Below are 22067 nucleotides of genomic sequence, written 5' to 3'. Positions count from 1 at the left end.
TCTGATGATCATATGTTCCCAGGCTGCCAGCAGGAGACACCCCGGGATGGCACCACTAAGCGGACTGTGGGTGTTATTGACAATTGTTTTCTGTTACTATTGTGCCATCACTCTGGGTGACAGTTGGATGCTGCTTAAGTCTACGAACATGTTACAGCATTTTTATGGGAATATGCGGGGGGGGTGACATGACTGTACACGATACATATCTGCACAGACTGTGCTGATATTTGCTTAACATTCTGGTCCCATGTAGCATAGTGGTGCGCCCTATCTTTCAGACTACAGGCATAACAGTATCAACCACAGGTCAGATTGTCCTGGCATAGATATTTGCAGTTTCAGACTTCTTACCTTTCAAAGCCATACTGCCACTGCCAGACCTGCTGTGATATCACTGTGTAAAAGATTGTGGGTGGGGATTTCATGGATGTCACCATGTGGGGGCCTTTGCCAGACATTTCTATATGTTGTTTACAGCTGATCTGGTGTGTGGGGTTGGTGGTGGGTATGGGATCCCCACCTTGACAAACATGCATGTGACCTATGACCCCCTCACCCAGTTATTTGGCTCACCACATATACTGTAGTGGTATTGGTCGACTAGGGTGGTACTGCATGGTGTGGGTAGGGCAGTACTGGGGATAGACATCCTGCTGTCCCACAGAGATGTCAGTTGTCTGCTGTTATCCCAGTTAGCCAACCCATTACCTTACATGCTTGATCAATACCATAGACAAGCTATCAGAAAATTCTACTCCATTATTTTAATTTGTTAGAGACTGGCTTACCTTGTGCCTGCAGCTGTTGTGAGGGTGGTGCTTGAGGGCTGACTATGTCAGATGCACACAATGCACTGCCTATACATGGTCAGGTAGAGGCGGTGTGATGTTTGGCATCCATTTTACTGTGTGTGCGAGTCAGATAGAAAGAGAGAGAGATCAGTCCCTCGGGCCCTACAGTGTCAGTGTATGTGCTATGCACTGCCTCTTTGTCAAGGCAAGGGCATACTGGACACACCTCCGTATGCCTACAGGGGCACGCTCAGGATGTTCCTCCGAGTCCCGCTGTGCCTGTGAAGGTCTTGAAAATAGTGGGGGGGGCTGTGTGGCCCTTCCCCATTTTGTTCCTGCTACAGCTGCTTCCGTAGGATCATATTGTGTAGCATGGCACATACTATGACCATGTGTGCACATGTGGCTAGAGAGTACTGCAAGGCTCCATTGGAACCATGACTTGAGCATCACAAACACATGCTCTATAATGATCCTGGTTTGTGTGTGTGCCTCATTATGGCATTCTTGTGTGGGTGGGTGTGCATTTCTGATGGGTGTCATCATCCACGGCTGCAGTGCATAGCCAAAATCACCCACTAAATGGACATACAGGATGTCCCCCTGGCAACCCACTGATACAGCTGTGAGGAATGCCAGATGTGGGAGTCATGATAGCCTCCACGGCAGCCAGCATACACATTCATGATAATGCCCTGTGCATCACACATGACTTGGCAGTTGATGGATTCTGAACCCCTTGCGGTTTATGTAGACCCTACTCCGGTCACCAAGTGGTGCTTTGATGTGGATGTGCATGCAGTCTATGGCACCCACTACCTACGGGTAGTGTGCTACATGGTGGAAGAGATGCATATTGTGAGTCATCTACTCACAGGTGGCAGGGAACTTAATGTGCTCCTTGGTATGTGGTCGCATGGCATCCAGGAACTGGTGGGGCATCCTGGATGCAGATGCCTGTGAGACCCCCATTATATCTCCAGTTGGTCTTTGGAAAGTACCTGTAACTAGTATTCGTAGAGCTACACATACCTTGATATCCACTGGGATGGGTTCCCCTCTGTTTGTTCTGAATTTGAGGCGAGGTCGGCACAGCGCCACAATTTGCTGCAGTATGTCCCTGTCCACCCTGTAGCGCTCTACTATTTCCAGATAATGTAGCCTCTGGTAGGTTACCCTGGGCCTGAACACTCTTCTCCTTCTCCTCATAAGTCTGGGGCAGTTGTCAGCATTGTCCTCTTCACAACCCTCAGCCTCTTGCACATACTGATGTATGAGGGTGACAGCAGCCCCTAACTGTTTGTTAGTTTTGTCAGGTAAAATTTCAACATCTGGGTACACTGGTGGTGTAGCATTTGTGGGAAAAAACAGACCGAAAGGTGTTTGCATTGTTTATAGTGGTGTGCTGTAGATGCTGCCTGTGTGATTGGCTGAGTATGATGCATTCCACCTGCTAGCTCTATTACTTGTATTTGAGAGCCTCTATTCTGCTAGTTCCCTTATTTTCCTTGTTCCACTTGTCATTTGCTGTATTTTTTTTTTATTTTTGTGATTTAAATCCTGGTGCGTCACGCAAACCCAGTTATGCAAGGTAAGGAAGGCTATATAGCCTTGGACACACCCCCCTTGCTTGCATATACACAGTGCTGCCATTTCCTGTGTTTTTTTTTTTTTTGGTTTGTACCGCGCAAACCTGTTTAGCTAAGTTAAACACATTTTAGCAGAAATGTCCCTCCCTGGACTTGAACACACTCTTCATTTCATGGTGTAGGACATTTCAGCCTCAGACACACACACCCTCACTTAGCTGTGCTTAGCTAAGTGCAAACCCTGGCAACGGAGCTCCAATGTATTTACAGCAAGCATGACAAACCCCGTTTTCACGTTCGTTGCTCCTCCTGCCTACACGATCCTGATCTAGAACCTACCTGGTTAGGTGCAGGTTTTGGAATTGGAATATTTTGTGATTCAGTAAATTTCCCCTCATTTGCATACTCCACTGCTTTAGCCCATAGATACTGTACTGACATGGAGCCTTTTTCCTTGACAACCATTGTTCCCTGGTATTGTTGTGATTCTGCATGCCATAGACTATAATGGCAAAATGCAGATTTTCTTTAAACTTGGGTTTTTGCATTTTTTTTATTTTCAGCACAATCGTGTTTGTGCGCAGCTGTGCTATGCTTAAATGGCTGAGATCAGCCACAAAAAAATATTTTTTATTAAAATTAAACATTTATTCATGCCAATGGCCATATATTTGGCCATTGGCATGCCTACAGACGTGAATACATGCTTTTATTTGTGCTGTCATGCCTCCGTTTTCTTTTTTGCAGAAATGTGTTCAGTTAGTAACTGAACACATTTCTGCACTGACACTGTTCCTGCACGGAGACCTGGCAGCTTCCTGAGTCGATAATTCACCTCATTTGCATGGTTTTCACCAGCAAATGAGGTGATTAGCATGCTGCATGATCTTCAGTGCAGGAACAGTGTAGACAGGCTCGAGCAAGTCAGATCAGCTGTTTGCTGAATCGCTCAGCGGCCGAACTCTGTGCAGGAGCTGCTACACTGTTCCTGCATGGAGTTCTAGCTTTCATGAATCCCAGGGATAGTGTTGAAATGTGACAGTCAGCAGGTCAGGTTGTAGCTGGTCTCTGAATCTCAGTCCTCTGTTTCCTCAGTCTTGCATCGTAAGGTAGGCTAGCAATATTACATGCATCACAGTTGACGGGAAACACTGCCTTTCATGCTTTTTTTTCTAACATCTTGTCAATGCATAAATAAATATTGCTGCTAGTTCACTTACAGTCAGATAATCTTCTAAGCTATCAGAAGAAAGGGAAAAAAGTGACATACTGTTCAAGTGAATATACTGCTGAACTTTAATCTGCCCAGACCAAATGAAAACTACATTTTGTTTAGTATCTTTTACAATTCTATGATGCCTCTTTGAATTTTGTTATTTTCAACTCCTCTCATATTACTAAAAAAATTCAAAGGGAATCCAAATTTTTCAAAGAATAAAACACACCATTCCATGTGAAGATGGCTGAAGTACCCTCCAGCCATAGTTAACTCTCTGAGGTAATTACCGCTTAGAAAAAGAGTTGCTGCTAAGGGTGTTGTCTTGAGTTGTTAAATCAAATGAAAATATGCTTAGTTTAATAAATGATCAATATTCTCTACACAGAAATCACCAAACAATAGGAAGTTAAACCTATATGATACTAATGAAATGATTATAGATTTTATTGATTGCTTACAAAGCCTGAAATGGTGGTAGTTTAGTAGAAGAAAGGGAAAACATGGTTTAAGCTGAACAAGAAGGTAAATGTTTAAAAATGTAGGTTCTTTTTTCACCCTGACAGAAAGAAGAGTACTGTGTATATGGAACAACAAAGTGCGACAAGGGATTTTACGCCTTGCCTGGTTGGATCATGACATAAGTACCAGGGAAAAAATAATCTTTTAATAATACCACCTTGAACAAATGCTTACTAGCTGCAGGCCTGAGTGTTCACTACCAGCTATGCTACTATAAATGGAGTACGCATAAAGAATGCACCTGGAGCACAGCTAGATTATCACAGTTGGAGTATGCAAATACTGAACAGTTGATACATGGGATAGCAATCATATAATAAGACAATGACCAGTGATCAACATCAAAACTATATCAGTTAAAAAAAAAAAAACAGACAGAAAACAGTGGGATGCCACTGGAATGTGCTGGTACCTGTTAACTGAGAACTTCAAGTTCAGTGGGCATCATCAATGAAGTCAAAGTAAAGACAAAAACATCCTTTATTTTTTTCACTTATAAACTTCTATTGCTAATTTCTGCAGTTATGTAAATAAAATTTGAACACCATGAACATTTGTTTTTTCAAATGTAAAGCCTTAATATGTACGTAACTATGCAAAATAATTACAAAACATATTATTAACCTGTTGAACTGTAAAATTTAGAAAAAAGGCCAAGATGAATTAGTAACAGAGGCAATACAGATAACTTGCGACTCAGCAATGTATTGAACAGTCTTGTAGTTCTAAATCTATCAAATTTAATACTTCATTCTACAGATTTCTCACTTTTCTTTTTTTTTTCAATAATATTTCTTTATTGTTTATTTTGAATGTACATCATTTCACAAGAGTAAACACAGGTGATAGACGTTTGTTACAAAAACAATCAATTAAAACATATTTACACTATTTACATGAATGCTTTCATACTTTAAAAGTAAGACAGAAGACAAGACTTGTTTTTTCCCAGGGTTAGTACCAACAAGTTAGTAAGCTGCTATATGATGTTATGATTTTAATTGTGTATGTTTTAATTGTCTTCCAAGGTCAATGTTTTATGCAAGTATAATATTGAATATTTGTTCCCATTTCAAATTATTAGTTTTTTTATTTTGTTTATTTATTATGTATTTGTGGGCTAATATATGTTTTATCGTTAAGTTCCTAAAGCTATTCCATGAGATTTTAGATGGGGTCAGCCAGTTGGTAGACATATAGAGTTTCATTAATAAAAAAATATTACTGAGAATGATTGCTTGATTTTTGGATACATTGATTGGGGGAATATGTAAAATCGTAAACTCCCACGTGAGCGTTGATGATTGATATCAGATCTTTTGTAACTGTATTTTCTGAGAGTTCCAAAGTTTGAAGACACATTTACAGCTCCAGAACATATGTAAAAAGGTCAGCAATTTCATCTTTGCAATGTGGGCAAAATTTGGAGTTTCTAGGGTTAAATTTATGCAGTCTAAGGCGTGTGTAGTAAGCATTATTGTATATCATGAGTTGGGTAAATTGTAGTTTTTGAAGAGATATAGATTTTGTTGTTGTATTGATTGCTTGTATTATTTTATGGTTTTCTATCAATGTTATTTTTTATTTCCAATAATTAGATAAGAGTATGTGTTCTTGATATTTCAGGTCTTTGATCAGTTTGTATGAGCATGTTATAAATTTATTGTGTTGTGAAAGAGTCTGCCAAAGTGAATCGCATTTAATTAAGTCATCTTTATTTATGATTACATCTTGCAGGTAACTTAAACACAATTCTTTGATCTGTCTTAAGATCAACATGTAAGTCTTACGGAGATCCAATTGGTCTCTTAATTCCTGCGTGGAGGAGTTCAAAAATGGATATAAATCTTGAAGCGTTATATTAATTATAAGTGGGAACTTTTTCAGGTCAAGTAGCTGGTTATTTATTCTCAAGTTGGGGTTTTTGTGAATGGGTTGTAGTATCATCATGGTTTGGAGAAGATTTACTGATTTAAAAAGATTTTTTGTTAATGTTATGGAATTTTTAAAGGATTCCAATAGGTTATATGCTTTGATGTTTTTACTACTTAAAAAGGGTATTGATTTAGGGTTTATATTGAGGCTTTCAAGATGTTTAAAACCTAATTTTACCCAATGTGGTGCCCAACAATTATCTAGTTTATTAAAATTTGCAATTCTTAAAATTCTATCGGCGTTTATGATTGAGTAATAATTTTCAAAATTTGGTAGGTCTAATCCACCTTTGTTTTTCGGAGTCATCAGTTTATCATATGAGATTCTACTTTTTTTTGGTTCCCATATAAATTTAGCTAGTTCAGTATATTTTTGCTTAAAAAATTTCTTGGGTATCAATAGTTGGGAGGTCATAAAGATGTATAGAAATCTGGGCAAGATATTCATCTTGATAATCGAGACTTTAGCTAGATGTGGTAGTTTCAGATTTTGTGTATCCAAAACAAAGTTCCCCTGCACGTAGGGAGTTGCACGGCAAAAAATCCAAACTAAATCAAAGAAATGAGAGCCAGCAACAAGTGAGCCAAATAATAAGTAGTAGTTTATTAGAAACTACTAACACTACATTCTGTGCTTGTACAAAACAGACCGGTTTCGGCCAACATAAATCCTGGCCTTCTTCAGTGTATAGTAAAAAGCACAATGAGAATTCAATCTTATATAATAGATGAGAGCAAATCATTGGTTGACAGTTACATATTAATTAGTGAACTCATGAATATTTATGTATTTATAAAAAATATACTTCATGATGGATATTTACCATAACAAATGTTTAGAATTCACTCATAAATATTCATTAAGTCCTGGATTAAATAAAGCCCCAAGTTTTGTTATCCATTTTTTCTCCCTAGCATCAAGTTTTTTGTACCAACCAGATTTATGAGTTCGATCACCAATAAGTTTATCTATAATAATGAAATGAAATTGAGCTGTTTGATGTATAAGTGTGTGTTTATATAAGGCATTGGTAGTTCTTTTGCATTTGATGTCACTCAAGTGTTCCGACATGCGTAACCTGAATGGTCGTGAAGTCTGACCTATATAAAATGCATGACAACTGCAACATACCATATAAATGGCCCAATCTGTATTGCAATTTGCAAAAAAATCGAATATCAAAAACAGTACTGCTGTTTCTACTTGTGAATTCCTTAGACTTCAAAATATGTTTACAATTGACACAATGTCCACAGGGGAAACATCCAATCAATCTATCGCCCAAAATTGTAGTTTGATATGACATAGATAAACTGGACTCAGAGTGATGTTTATAGTGATGTTTATAGTGGTTAAAATATCCAGCTAGATTTTTTCCTTTATGAAAAGAAAAAGAACATGTATTGGGAATAAGTGATTGGATCCTACTATCAGCTTTAAGTATATTCCAATTATCTTTAATAATATTCATAAATTTATTTGTATTCCTGCCAAACGTGGTGGTGAAACGTAGTATGTTTGAAGATAAAGATTTCTTTTTATATGTCAATAAATTTTCTCTATCTAAGCCCCAGGCATGATTTTGGGCCATGGTAACATATCCTGAGCTGTATCCTCTGTTAATGAATCTATTATGTAGATCCTGAGCATAATGTATGAGGAACAACAACACATGGATGTTTTTAAGTATCATGCTTCATCATTCACGCCTCCTATGCATCTTTCTGTCAGTCTTTTTCTACGTAATGTACTTAGTGACTTACATTTTCAGTATAAGTCTCTACAACCAATGCCTAACAATATGACTGAGAGTGAGATATCCAGTTTAGATGAACTAGTAAGAAAAAATACCAATGCCTTATATAAACACACACTTATACATCAAACAGCTCAATTTCATTTCATTATTATAGATAACCTTATTGGTGATTGAACTCATAAATCTGGTTGGCACAAAAAACTTGATGCTAGGGAGAAAAAATGGATCACAAAACTTGGGGCTTTATTTAATCCAGGACTTAATGAATATTTATGAGTGAATTCTAAACATTTGTTATGGTAAATATCCATCATGAAGTATATTTTTTATAAATACATAAATATTCATGAGTTCACTAATTAATATGTAACTGTCAACCAATGATTTGCTCTCATCTATTATATAAGATTGAATTCTCATTGTGCTTTTTACTATACACTGAAGAAGGCCAGGATTTATGTTGGCCGAAACCGGTCTGTTTTGTACAAGCACAGAATGTAGTGTTAGTAGTTTCTAATAAACTACTACTTATTATTTGGCTCACTTGTTGCTGGCTCTCATTTCTTTGATTTAGTTTCAGATTTTCCCATCTCTTTAAATCAAGTAGGATGTAGTCCCATTTTTGTTTGATATTACTGAGGTAGAAATTTTTGTTATCTGTAGAGAATGTAATTCCTAGATATTTGATCTTTTCTTCAGATTTTATTTGACCTATCAGTGGTAGCAGTGAAAAAGGTTTCGTAGTTTTTAAAGGGAAAATATTAGTTTTTTTAAGGTTTATTTTATAGTTTGAAACTAAGGTGAAATCTTCAATAGCAGATAATATTTTGTTGGTGTCTGTTATTGGTGATGTACAATATATGTTGAGATCATCAGCAAAGGCTGACAAGGAGATTTTTGTATTATATATTATTGGTGCATTATGATATATATTTTGTTTGATATTTAAAAATAGGGGTTCTAAATATAAGTTAAGCAATAAAGGGGATAGTGAACACCCTTGTCGAGTGCCATTTCTGATTTGAATTCTATTAGACCATCTTTTGTTTATATATAGTATTGTATAAGGATTATTGTATAATATCTGTAGTGTTAAAATTAATTCTTGGGGTATATTAAAGTAGGTTAAGACTTGAAATAAAAATCTTGTGTTGACTCTATCGAAGGCCTTATGAGCGTCTATAATTAGTGCGTATATATTTTGGTTATTTTGATTAGCATAAGAAATTAAGGTATGTAGCGTTAGTGTATTGTCACTGGTTTGCCTAGATGATAAGAAACCTGATTGTTCACTTGAGATAATTGTATCCGTTATTTTTTTCAGTCTATTAGCCAGAATAGATGTTAAAATTTTGGTATCAATATTGAGCAATGATATGGGTCTATAACTATCCGGATTTTGTGGGTCTGTCTTTTCTTTGGGTATGAAAATTGTTTTGGATGCATTAAAGTGTATATCATTGATTTTATTATTTATTACATAGTTTAATATGTGAGATAGTATTTGTGCAGTGATAAGGTAGAATGTTTTATAAAACGCTGCTGTAAGGCCATCTGGGCCGAGAGATTTGTATGCTTTCAGTTTTTTGATTGTTGTTATTATTTCATCAATGGTTATTGGTTCTATTAGTTCTCTTCTTTGTTTTGCATCAATTTTCGGGAAAGTGAGTTTTTGTAGGAAGTCTGCACTATTATCATTTGTCAGTATATGTTTTTGTTCTCCATAGATTTGAAAGTAGATAAATTCAAAAATTTTGATAATATCTTCTGTTTTCGTACAAGTCTTATTTTTATAGAGTAATTCTGGAATTTGTGAAGGTGTTTTAGATTGATTAATAATCCTTGCTAGTGCTCGTGATGGTGTTTGTATATGGTTAGCATATTTTGCAAGTGTTTTAGTTTCATAAAATGATAGATTATTGTTGTGAAGTAAAAAAAGGTCTTTCTGGGCTTTCAAAAGTTCTGTTTCCGTTTGCGTATTATATTTTTTAAGTAGCTCTTGTTCTAGTGTTTTAATTTTAGTCTCTAGTTGTTGTTCTCTGAGTTGAATTTTCTTATAATAAGAAGCTTTCTGGAGAAAGATACCTCTAATCTGAGCTTTAGTTGCCGCCCATTCAATATCAGGAAGGCATTTTGCTTTGTTACCTTGTCCAAAGACATTTTGAGAGTGTTCTGAACTTCTTGAATTATATCTTTTTTATTTAATAGATTTGGGTTTGGAGACCAATTGTAGCCTTGATATTGTGTGTTGTTTTTGGAAATCTTAGTAATGTGTAGGGTAATTTTAGAATGATCAGACAAGTACCGAGTATGTACAAATACTGTAGGGTCAAGGTTAATTAATGTTTCTGAAATTATGAAAAAATCAATTCTCGATCACATTTTATGACAGTTGGAATAAAATGTGAAATTATTTGTGTTGTATGTATTATTACCATATTTGAAGGGATCATATAAATTAAAGTCATATTTAAGTTCACTTAGTGTTAAAACTGCTTGTTTGTTACATGATCTCTGTGAGCTTGATTTATCCTTTATTGGGTTCTGATATGCATTCCAGTCACCTCCTATGATTATATAGTGATTATTGAATTGATTTAAGACAGAGTACAATGAAGCGAAAAAAGAGTGCTGGTTATTACAGGGTGCATAAATGTTGAGGAGTAGGATGGCTTTATCATAAGCTGGAGTTGACAGGGTTGCATAACACCATCTTCCTTCTTTATCTGTTTTTGTTTCTAAAATTTTATCTTTGTAGTGGTTCTTAATGATAATAGCTACTCCTGCACTGTTGGTTTTGCCTTCAGAGGCTATAATTTCTCTTATCCATTTTTTCGGTTTGATATCTGACCATTGCTCATTGGTTAAGTGTGTTTCTTGAATTAGTAAGAAGGTTGCCTTAGACTGTAGAGCTAAGTGAAGAAATAATTTCCTTTTCTTAATGTTTTGGAGCCCCTTAATGTTCCATGAGTCTATTTCCCACATTTATATCTTTTTTATTTTGTGTTAGTAATCTTGAAATTTTATGTAAGTATATTGGGATGTGTTTATTTCTTATCAAATAAATGTTATGAAAGCATTCTTTTATTCCCGTCCCGTCCCTTCCCTGTGCCTATCCACTAATCTCCTGGACCAGAAATTTAGCAGGACCTGGCCAATTTTGGTTTTTATATTTGTTTGTATTACTAGTACATGTAAATCTTGAATAACAATCTTTAAGAAGTAAAAGAATCTTAACGGCCCTGCATGTCCTACAACTACTTGTACAAAGCCTAACCCACCTATCCCCTAACAAACACTACTATTATAATCCAAAACTCTTCATATAAGTTTTATAACAAGGTATCAAGGTTTAAATAGTCTATTTTATCCAGGTTTGATTTTGCCTACTGGCAGGTAGCAACTCTTGAAGAAATTTAACTCTAATATTATTTAAAAGTTTCTTCATTCTCGATTATCATCACCAGAAGCGTTCCTCTCCTCTGTTTTATTACCTTTGCCCTGAGATGTTTAAATCATGAATGGCCTTATTAGAAAGATCTTGACGCTACATTTCTCTACAACAGTTTCAGCATACGTCAGATGTTTTAGTTTACACCCCCTTATTCAGCTGAGCCCTAAAGAAGACAATTTAATTATATAACAATATACACCCCTGGAGCTACAATAATATAGTTATCAGCTTTTAGGCCACCCTTGGAGATCACTGTGGAAGGTAAGATGAAGACAAAAAAGAGAATAAGTATTCCACTACCCTACATGTGTTGTCTAATATAAAATAGAAGAGAACATCTAGTTCCAGACGAACCTCTATGTTATACTTAATAACTTAAAATATGCATCTTCTTTATCATCCAAGTTAGGCAGATTAGTTTCGTTTTAATTCAAAAACTAGATGTGTTTATGTAGTAAATGTATTCACGTGAGTTGAGACTAACCCAAATTGTTTCATAGTATATGTGCCCTTAAATACCCTCAAGTCCTTAATGTCTGGTAGCTAAGTACCCATACCCTCAGAAGATGCAATAGATCATACTAGAAAATTATTGGAATGTATTACTGTACATGCAAAGTACGTTCAACAGTTTTTAAACAATATAGAAAAAGCCCCTTTATATTCTTGTATAAATAGTTTTGTAATATTAGATTATTATGAGACCACTACCCGGGTTCCTAAGTAAGACATTGACTGTAGCTAACATATGTAAATTACACTATCCACATGTAACATTAAGTTAGAACTTTTACTATCTTGCTGCATCAGTGCTACTCTAAATGCCTTGTTGTGATGCAGGACACTATTTTTATTAGTCCTGTATTCTTTCTTAACTCATTCCTCATTGATCTATCAAAGTAGGGTATCGTTTGTACGGCTTATCAGCCTTAATGATGCATATGTGGACTATGTTTACTAAACTTTGTATTTGCAAAGAGAAAGAAGAAAAAAAAAAAGGGATTAGTGTTCATCAACAATGTGAAACTGCAGATGTATACAAAACACACATCTAACTGTGTTTAAATTACCATAAATGTGGTCAGACCCTATACTTTTAAACTCAATATTGCAGTCATTTATGTATATGTGAACTGATGTATTTAACATAAGAAATTTCAAAACTATTTAGCAGTATGTTAAGGTTTAAGATCTCTATAAATGTTATGTAAAGCTGGGCACATTAATTATACTTGATGGCATTTAAAAGCAGTACTTGGTATTTATGTGGAGAGGGAGTATGTGCTTTAAGTGTGTATTATACATTTTAAAGATTTCACATCTGTAGTTAACCTTTTTTTCCCATTAACAGTTTTATTGTTCTTCTTTCCGGTCTTTTAGATAGCCAAGCCGATTACCTAGCTTCTCGAAGGGGGATCTTCAATACTGACAGACTTTCGGAAGTGCCACCACTTAAAACGGCCTCTGGAGCAGTATAGAAGCTTGCAGTTCCTCCAGTGGGAAAACGATCGTATCGTGCATGCTGTACACTTCCTGTTGGGCTCTCATGGCTTGTAGAGCAAGAAATAAGGTTGCTCCACTCTAAAAATACAGCCTAGGGCAAGGCAGCAGGAGTTACATTGACATCAAGACCTTGGCTGTTATTCTGTCACCTATCCGGTCTCGGAGGTTCGAAAATCACATCGGAGAGTGAGGCTAATTGTCTAATGCAGGAATCCTCTTAAAGACAGACATAAAGGTAGCTTTTGCCTCCATATTATTGGTGACTGAGTATTTAACCCCATCCACAGAAAATAGTAAGGTATTTGGATACTTCCTTTGAAATTTCAGATTTTTGTCAATCAGGAATTTGCAGTAGGGAGACATGAGCTGTCTAGCATGCCTAATTTGAAAAGGCAAGTCCTGGGCTAGATAGATTCTATTATTGTTCCAAATTAAGGGACCTCCATTCTTCTTTGCAGAAAATAAAATTTTATTAACATCTTGGAAGTTAAGTATTTTAGCATAAACTGGTCTCGGAGCATTTGAAGTTTGAGATTCTCTCAGGGCTCTGTGTGCTCTCTCAATTATTTTTTGCTGGGCTGCTTTTTGGTCTTTAAGTAGTGATGCAAATATCTGAATAAGAGAGGGAATCAGTTCATTGTGCTGTATATTTTCCGGCATGCTTCTAATGAGTATGTTATTCCTTCTGGATCTAAGCATCCAGATCAATAATTTTAGCTTGCATTGCTTGTATATCAGCTTCATGTGAGTCAGCTTTTTTGGATAGAAGGGCTATTTTTTCCTCATTATCCGCAGTTCTAGCTTCATATTTGTCAATTCTTTCCAAGATTTGGTTGAAGGAAGTTCGAAATGTTTGCAATTGGGTAGACATTTCTTTTATGGCCTCTTGAATAGGCAGTAAGGCTGCTTTTATATCATCCATGTTTGCTAATTGATCTGGTTTGTTTTTATTCCCTGTTTTTGCAGTGTCTTGTTTTGTTATTTTCTGCCTTTTGGAGTTTAGATCTTTTTCAGGAGATAATAATTCTGAGATTTTAGTCTTTGTTGTAATAGCCATGTTTTTATCTTCTTTTGACATTTTATGGAAGTAAAGTGACTTAGTTTATAGGCGACTGTGTAGAGTGGCCTGGTCACACAACTTCTTTCCTTTGTCTCTTATCACACGTCCAGTTGATCTGTTATAATCTTGACAGAATTACTTAATCTTCAGGTTTATTTTCTCTTGTCTTGTATCTTGGATATAAGTTAGAGTTGTTAGCTCCAAATATTGTGCTTAATTAGATCCTGTTATTCCCTCTGGGTTGATTTATTCCAAAAGTATTGATGAGCTGTGGATTAGCAGTGTTTACAGAATGGCAGCCATCTTTGAATCCTTCTCACTTTTCTTAATAGTAATTTCTTTATGAATTACCGCTTGCATAAGCAGACAGAGTCTGTTCTATTTCAGAGCAATGCTAGTCTTCCAGTTTCTTGTGATAACTTTTCTTGCTACAGCTAAAATAGTCTATTATAGATAATCGTCCATCTTCAGCCTGAGATCTGTAGATTTGTTGTGTAAAGCTAACACTTTGTCTAGATTTAACTTGTCAGCCCACAATGCTTTTAGACAATAATTAATTTTAATGCAGTATTCCCTCAATAATGCACATCTGAAAATTATGTGATATCATTCGGCTTTGATTTCTTTGCTACATTTCCAACAATCAAATTTAGTATTTTTGTTTATTTTTGCCAATTTGCCACTGATATTTAAAGTCCTTACAGATATTTCCAAGTAAATACTCATCAATACTGATCAATTAAGGAAACTTCACTTGCTTAAAATTGCTGAGTATTTATTAGGAAATGCCTGAAGAGGGTGCTTTATACCACTGCTGGTGCTACTGATGCCTCCTGTTAGGTAAGGCAAGCCTTGCCAGTGGGATATGTGTTAGCAGCAAAAGAAATGAGGAAAAAAATAAATGCACATAAGTAAAGGGATATTGACAAAGAGGGTGGGGGAGGTGAAACACAAACAGAAAGAAAACTGCATTCTTAACTATCTCGACAAAAATACAGTTATACACTTTTAATAGTTGTCCTTAAACAGGAATTTCATCAACCTATATCTCTGAATATAAGATATTGGGCAGGGGTGCTAAGCCAGAAGCCATCGTCACATGCAATCTGGCATAAAAGAATACAAATGGCAAGAACTATTTATCAAGACACATTTGTGCGAGCAGCTACTGATACAATTTAAGTGTTGACAATAAAAAATTGTACATATACAAAATATGCATACTGATCACATAATAAATATGTCCATCACATGTTACTGATGAGGGACAGATACTCCTGTTGTACATTGTGAAATGCACAGCAAATTACTACTTATGGATCTTACATACATTGGCCATGTAGTGGTGCACTAATATCACTGGGATGACAAATATACTTTCCATGATGCAAAACTTTGGTGGAGGGGATTGAGCTCACAACCATCCTAACAATCCGAATGCACACAATCTTTAACATGAGGATCCACTCATCCACCTACATAGTACGAGGCATTACAAGTGCACTTCTACCCTTGCCTAGTCATGCTGCTACCTTTGAGCTACGCCAGTACTGACACATATGCTGCTGTTGCATACAAGTGTATATAATTATTTTAAAGCCTACATCTGTTACTATGAAAACAAGAGACATTTGCAATTGCAGAATGTATGTTCATCCCTGCATTGTCTGAGGTTCTCTTGTCTGCTTCTGTCCATCTACTTCTTCCTTTTGTTCTATGCAGGGGCTACAGATACAAAATGCACAGTAGCAAGATGTTATACTCACTGTACAGAGGTGAGGAATGCACCTTAACTTCATTGTCCCATCAGCGAAGGGGGTCAGGCTTGCACTGACTCATGTCACTGCAGTGGTGAGAGCATCACCCCCCCCCCCCATGCACAGGATGGCAGTAGCATGGGTGACAGCGTTCACCAAACTATTCCTGGCATCTGCTGTGACCTGGTATAACCCTCCTGCAGGTGTCTCTGGCTATAATGCTTATGTAACATGTCCAGAAATATCATGAACACCTCCTCACACCACCTCTATGCCTCTGTACTCTTAAAGAAACATCACCATCACCTATTCCAGCCACAATATCTCACCTTTAAATGTCTCCAGAAAAATGACACATCATTTGCGCATAAAACAGTTCTCACATATCCCATCCTTTGCATAATAATGGGCATTTATGAGGATCTCATTTGTAAGATGGATGGCAAACTAATACTACTTTATTATTATGATTCTATTGGCACTTTATGGTGTAAAGTGCAGCAGCCCTCAATCCCATTGTATACTGCTGAGTGTACATTCCCTACAGTGATTCCAGCTTCAGTTCATAAAGTATGGGATAAAAATTCTCTCCAGCCTTACATAATTGCCTTTCCATGTATGCCTGGAGCTACCCACAGGTGCTCAGGTATGCATGGTATCGTCTATAAATCTACATAATGTTTATCAGATTTCACACCAAAAAAAGATTCAGAATCAAGAATGACATAAGCCCTAATTTATATAATATTTACACCCAGATGATAGTTTTTATATAAGTGTGGCAAGAAGCCTTGTTTCTCATCAAACTATGGATGGAAACGTTGCTACCCTGGGTTTGAATATTGCGACCTGCTAGAGCTGAAACTTTTTTTCTGACAGAGATATCTACTTATATAAGGTGAGTGGTACTTTTTACAAATCTGCTTATTTGTTCAAGGGTAGCCTTCAGTCTGCTCTTGAATGTAATGCTTAGGGATGTCAGTTTTCAGTGTTTCTATATGTATTGATCAAAGCTGTCTTAAGGGGTACATTGCAAGTGTACTGAATGTAGAAACATGCAGAATCATTAAAGTAGGTGGGAGACACAGTCCTCTGCTATAGCACTGTAGTGCTGCGAGCCTTGCACAAATGTGTTTAGCCACAACCTTTGCATCAATGCTATAGTAATGGTCACGTGTTCATGTTAAGTTCCATTTCTGTGCTTATTTGTGGGGGATGTGTGCTCAGGACAAATAAATGTCTGAATTTTACTCAAAGACTGTTTGTGAATAAAGATATCATTAAGGCGCAGCTGCAGCATACTAGATGGCTTAGGAGAACAGTAGTAGTATAAGGATTTGTAAGACCCATGAAGGACCATGGTTGTTAATTCCAGTGTTTTTCACACCAGCACAGCTATGTCTAAAAACAGGCCCAGAAGACAAGTAATGCATCTACTGGTGCTTCCTTCCACTAATCCAGGGTTACAGATGCTGGGAATGAAGTCATATTAGATGTCCTTAATATCCATGATAGACATCTCTCTGCAGTCTATTCTGCTGATGAGCCCTTCTGTGACCATGTCCAGCAGGAAAGTTTCACCAATGTTAGTGCTGTGGATGGTCAGGATCATAGTAATGATATGGTCCACCACATGGTGACAGATATGATCCATGCTGCCTCCCACAGAGCATAGGCCCTGGACCAAGAGAGACTGAGGAGTTCCTGACCTCAGTTAAAAGCAGTGCAACCTCCATACAGTTCCATAGAGCAGTGCTGGATGTCATGGCAGGGATGGGTAGGTCAAAGGGAATTTTAACTGGAGATGTCTCAGTATGTAGTCCTATATCATAGTATCAATATCTGCAAAACATCCTTACCTCTTTGTCACATTAAAGCACATGATATCTGTCTGAGTTATGGCATACAGGTACATTGGAGATCCAAGATCCATACCCATCTATGCACAGAATGGCCAGGAGTATTACTTGTTATCATACCTTTAAAGTTGTAAAGATACCAGCAGTTGCACTGGAAATTTTTGGATTTGGTGTATTTGAAGGTGATTCTATATCAAGCCCAGCACTGTATAACTGCCCTCATCTGATGTTGGAGGTGTTTTAGTCTCTAATAATGATGACAAGGATGAGATGGTAGATTAAGGGGGTGCAGAGTATGTTCTGGACGCAGGGAGTGTGACTCCCACATTCCCTCTTCAAAGTATGGGCATATTCTAGACACAGTGTTTATGCCTGTGGACACCCAGCAAATAAATCCATCTGTGAGTGGACATGTTCATAGGAACAGTATAGAGCAGGGAAGTGTGATAGCCCCCAGATAAGAGGTGTTTTCATGTAGCACTGGCACTCATCACTATTGGGGTCCACACAGAAGGCTGGTAATGGTGCTCATTGGAGATATGGTTGCACCCTCCCCCTGATATTGGTGTGTTGGCAGCTGTCAACCCAAGATATGTGCAGGGTCACTATAAAGGCACAGGCTAGTTCTACCACAGCCATGACAGAGGTAGTGAGGGTAATCCAGGCTGTATATGCTGAGCTATAGCAGTGCATGATCCATACGTCTGATTTACTAGATATACTGAATCATTCAATGGATCACATAGTGTCTTCTATGGATCATCTGCCTGGGGCAAGGGGCTATCCTTGCAGCTGATCATCTACGATATCCACAGATGGCACCCAACATGGCTGTGGATAAGACATATCCCACTACCACAGTGCTTGTTCTTCCACACCAGCATCGACTGTGGAGGTGTCTACACCCAAGACAGGACATTCCCCCTGGTCTTGGTACTGTCATGCTGACACATTTGCTAGTCAATGTTGGTCTAGGTCACACAGCACACCAAAATCTAGCCAAGCTTGTGCTACAGCCAGTGCAACTCCTAGCTGCGCTGCGTCTTGTGTCCGAAGACATGCATGGGAGGCTGAACCCTCTGTCATGCATATCCAGGACATGTCCAGCAGGCTGAGCTGCAGTATCAATCCAAGTAATGAGGCTGTGTCCCAGTAGACATACACACAGTTTCCATAACAGCCTTCAGCACATCACACACATCCACTGACCCTGGTCCTTCTCACCATTAAACCCCATTTGACTGTCACACTAACCATAAAGCACTTTTTTGCTACACATCAGCAATCACTCTGACACAGTTCCCTTTGGAAAACATGTACTATTGTATTCCCTTGCCCTCTTGTGCAAAATATGATAACAATGCCCCCTGCCCTTTGTACATCATTACTGGTTTGCATATGTGTGATGTACAGCTTTGTCAGCCTATGCACAGGTAAGTACACGCTGATCTTTTTTTGCATGCATTAGTTTTTTTTATTTTATTTATTCATTTAGTTTGCTTATTGTCGTCTGTCTTATTAACTCTTGTATAGTTATGCTGTAACGCTAAGTGAGTCTGCTGTCTTTTTGCTAGTGAGATGGCATACTTTGCCTGCTTCCTTCTGACATAGTTATCCCCTGCTGTTGGCTCCCAGTCTGAATCCTCATCTGCCTAAGCTGCAGCCTTTGGTGTTGTGCTGTGAGCTGTTGGCCCTGCAAGGGGCCACCCTGCTGTAAAAATCCTAAATGAAATACTGCGTAACATAGCACACATGGTCAGTATTTACACATGTGGTGGGGTCATATTTTAGGGCACAAAGCCATGTGTCCATAGAGTGAAAGCTTGAGTTCAGTAGCCCAAAGCACAACCTCCATAATGTGCCTGGCTTGTAATACTGCATGGTTGTACCGCTAGTCAGTTTGATGTGTGGATTTCTAATAAGCCAGGTTAATAGGGAAAAATCCATCGCCAACCACAAGATGCAAATGTGGGAAGTCACCTCTCACAAACTGTTGGTATAGGTCACATGTGTGCTACATGTGGGATTTATAAAAACTGTCCAGGTGGCCTGAACACACATTTGTAGATGATAATCTATGCAGTACTGACCACCTGGCAGCTGATATACCTCCTTCCTAGTTCAACAGGTGGGGCATTTATTTCAATATGGGTATAGTCTATGGTCCCCAGTACCTGAGGGAAATATGCTATATCATAGAACTATTTCATGGTGCTGGCTCTCTCCTCTGGAGTATGTGGAAACCATAAATGCTCACCCACATGGTTAATTATAACACTGAGAAACTGACAGAGTATTTTCCAGGTGGATGCCTGACATACCCCCCCTGTGTTCCCAGTAGGTCACTGAAATGTCTCTGCATCTGATATATGTAAAGATGCAGATACCATAGTATCCACTGGGACAGGTATTCCATGATTCCCTTGGGGCTGCCTATCAGGCTGACACTTTAATAATGTGTTGCATGGTGCTCTGTTCATATGGTAACAGTCTACTACGTTGATGTTGTGCAGGGTATGAAATGTTAAGTGCAGTCAGATGACCAGGTGCCTCCAGGGGCAACACTGTACACCATCAGGCAGAGTGGCTGAAATAAGGTCCAGTTGCATAAACATGTTTACAATAGCTGGAGCAACCCCTAATATGACTGACAACTGTACTCTATCTAAACATGGCAACATGGCAAACGGCCAGGTTCAAGTCTAAGCAGGTGCAGCATCAAATGTTTATGAATTGCTCCATCATCATTTTTTGTCTTCATTACCATAAGTGGTGCTTGATTGTACAGCCATTAGCATATACCATGGTCATCCATGTAATTTCAGCTGTCTGATTCATATTGCTGGGCTTTCTGAATTGCACACATATTGTATGTCATTGTTCTTCATGCAAATTTGCTTACCACAATGTGACAATGTTTTCTGAATCCTCCTACTTGTCAATATTATGTTGTCTGCCAAAAGCATTAGTTTGGAGCCATAATTATTCCCTATTGTTACTCCCTGACTGTTATTGTTTGACCTTAGAGTGACTGGTAGAATTTCAATGGCCAAATCAAACAAGAGAGAAGAGGGCAGAAACATATGAGTGTCATTTTGTCAGCTTATATGTCACCTCTTAAGGAGTCATGTTCAGAATTAGTCATATGTTTAGAGACAGTGTCCTGACAACTCTTAGACTGTTGACAGACTTCAACAGCCAAATCAAGCATATATGCTCAAGCAAACTATTATGTTTATTTATTCTCATCATCTCTATTTTACTATAATTTGTAGCTCAAACAAATTAAATAATAGCACGAGGAACACATCAGAACATCAGAAATCCCATGTATATTCAAAAATTCTCACTTAGGCTTAGCTTCAGTTAGGTATGTTGCAATGCTGAACAATCATACACTAAAAGTTCAGTGAAGCATATAGAAATGGTCTCCATATTAATAACAAAGGTATTGTTACAATAGAAAATCTTCGTCTCCTCATCCATCAACACATTTGTTTCTGTGAAGCAAGTTTCATTTTCAATATCTGTGACAAATTACTCATTAAAGCATTAGAGTAGAAAGTGTGTTATCTACATTATTATAAGGCATACATATTCACTAAAATTATTCACACAACTTTATAAGAAAGCATTCCTGGTGTTTGTAGGACATAAAAATAGTTTGGCAACGGTTAAGTCACCTTTGTAAATATGAATATGATTCAGATAAATGTTTCAAAGGAGGCAATTGTCTGATGCTGCATTTCATAAGAAAAGTATTGAGTGTCAGTAAAATGCTACTGCAGCTTTTTTCCATTTTCAGTGATGAAATATATCTCAGACTAAATTAATATGCAATTTATATACTTGCAGGACCAAGTATCTGTACTGCATTTTAATTTGGCTTTATACAATTTCCATGTGTGAAAACTGAGTAAATATAAAAATAACAAACCACTAACAAAAATAACCATATGTATATTTTTGCAATTGTCACTGCATTATGAGTGATAAGCAGGGTACGTAGGAGAGAGTACCAAAATGTTTAGCCAGACAAGTGACAAAGGTAAAGATTTGCCACAGTGAAGGTAATCAGAAGCAATCATTTAGCAAGAAAATGTCAAAGCTAAGGAAGTAAGCTAAATGCTTTTCAAATAGATCTCTATGGGGTTAGATGAATAGTGAACTGGCAGAAAGAGCCCACACAATGCAAGGGGCAGGCACCACATCATATAGCGTGAAGGTAATAAGCAAAGTTCCTTGGGAGCAATGTTAGGACCCCAAAATTTTGGCATTTACTCTTACAATCTCTAGTTAGGAACCAAGATCGTTGGTTAACTATGTTTGCAGATGACTGAAAACTTGAAGTTATTGTCTAGGTCCCCTAGCATGCCCATATCTTTCAACAATAATTAACAGTCATAAATATTCGGTGTATAGAAAATGAGATGCATTTAAGTGAGAAATTGTGTAATGTCACCACATTTGGTAAACAACTTCCTCCATCCAGATATAATATTGACAATACCACACTACAAAATGAAAGTGTAGTTAGGGAACTTGGAACATGGGTTGATAGCTTCCTATCGTGTGGCAAAAATAGTCAGAATATCATTCTAGTTAGCACAGTTAATTGC

This window comes from Protopterus annectens, chromosome 4.part1 (assembly GCF_019279795.1).
Source record: "Protopterus annectens isolate FY-2018-M chromosome 4.part1, PAN1.0, whole genome shotgun sequence".
Classification (NCBI taxonomy): domain Eukaryota; kingdom Metazoa; phylum Chordata; order Ceratodontiformes; family Protopteridae; genus Protopterus; species Protopterus annectens.
The sequence above is the reverse complement of the archived record's forward strand: the minus strand, read 5'-3'. Positions refer to the sequence as shown.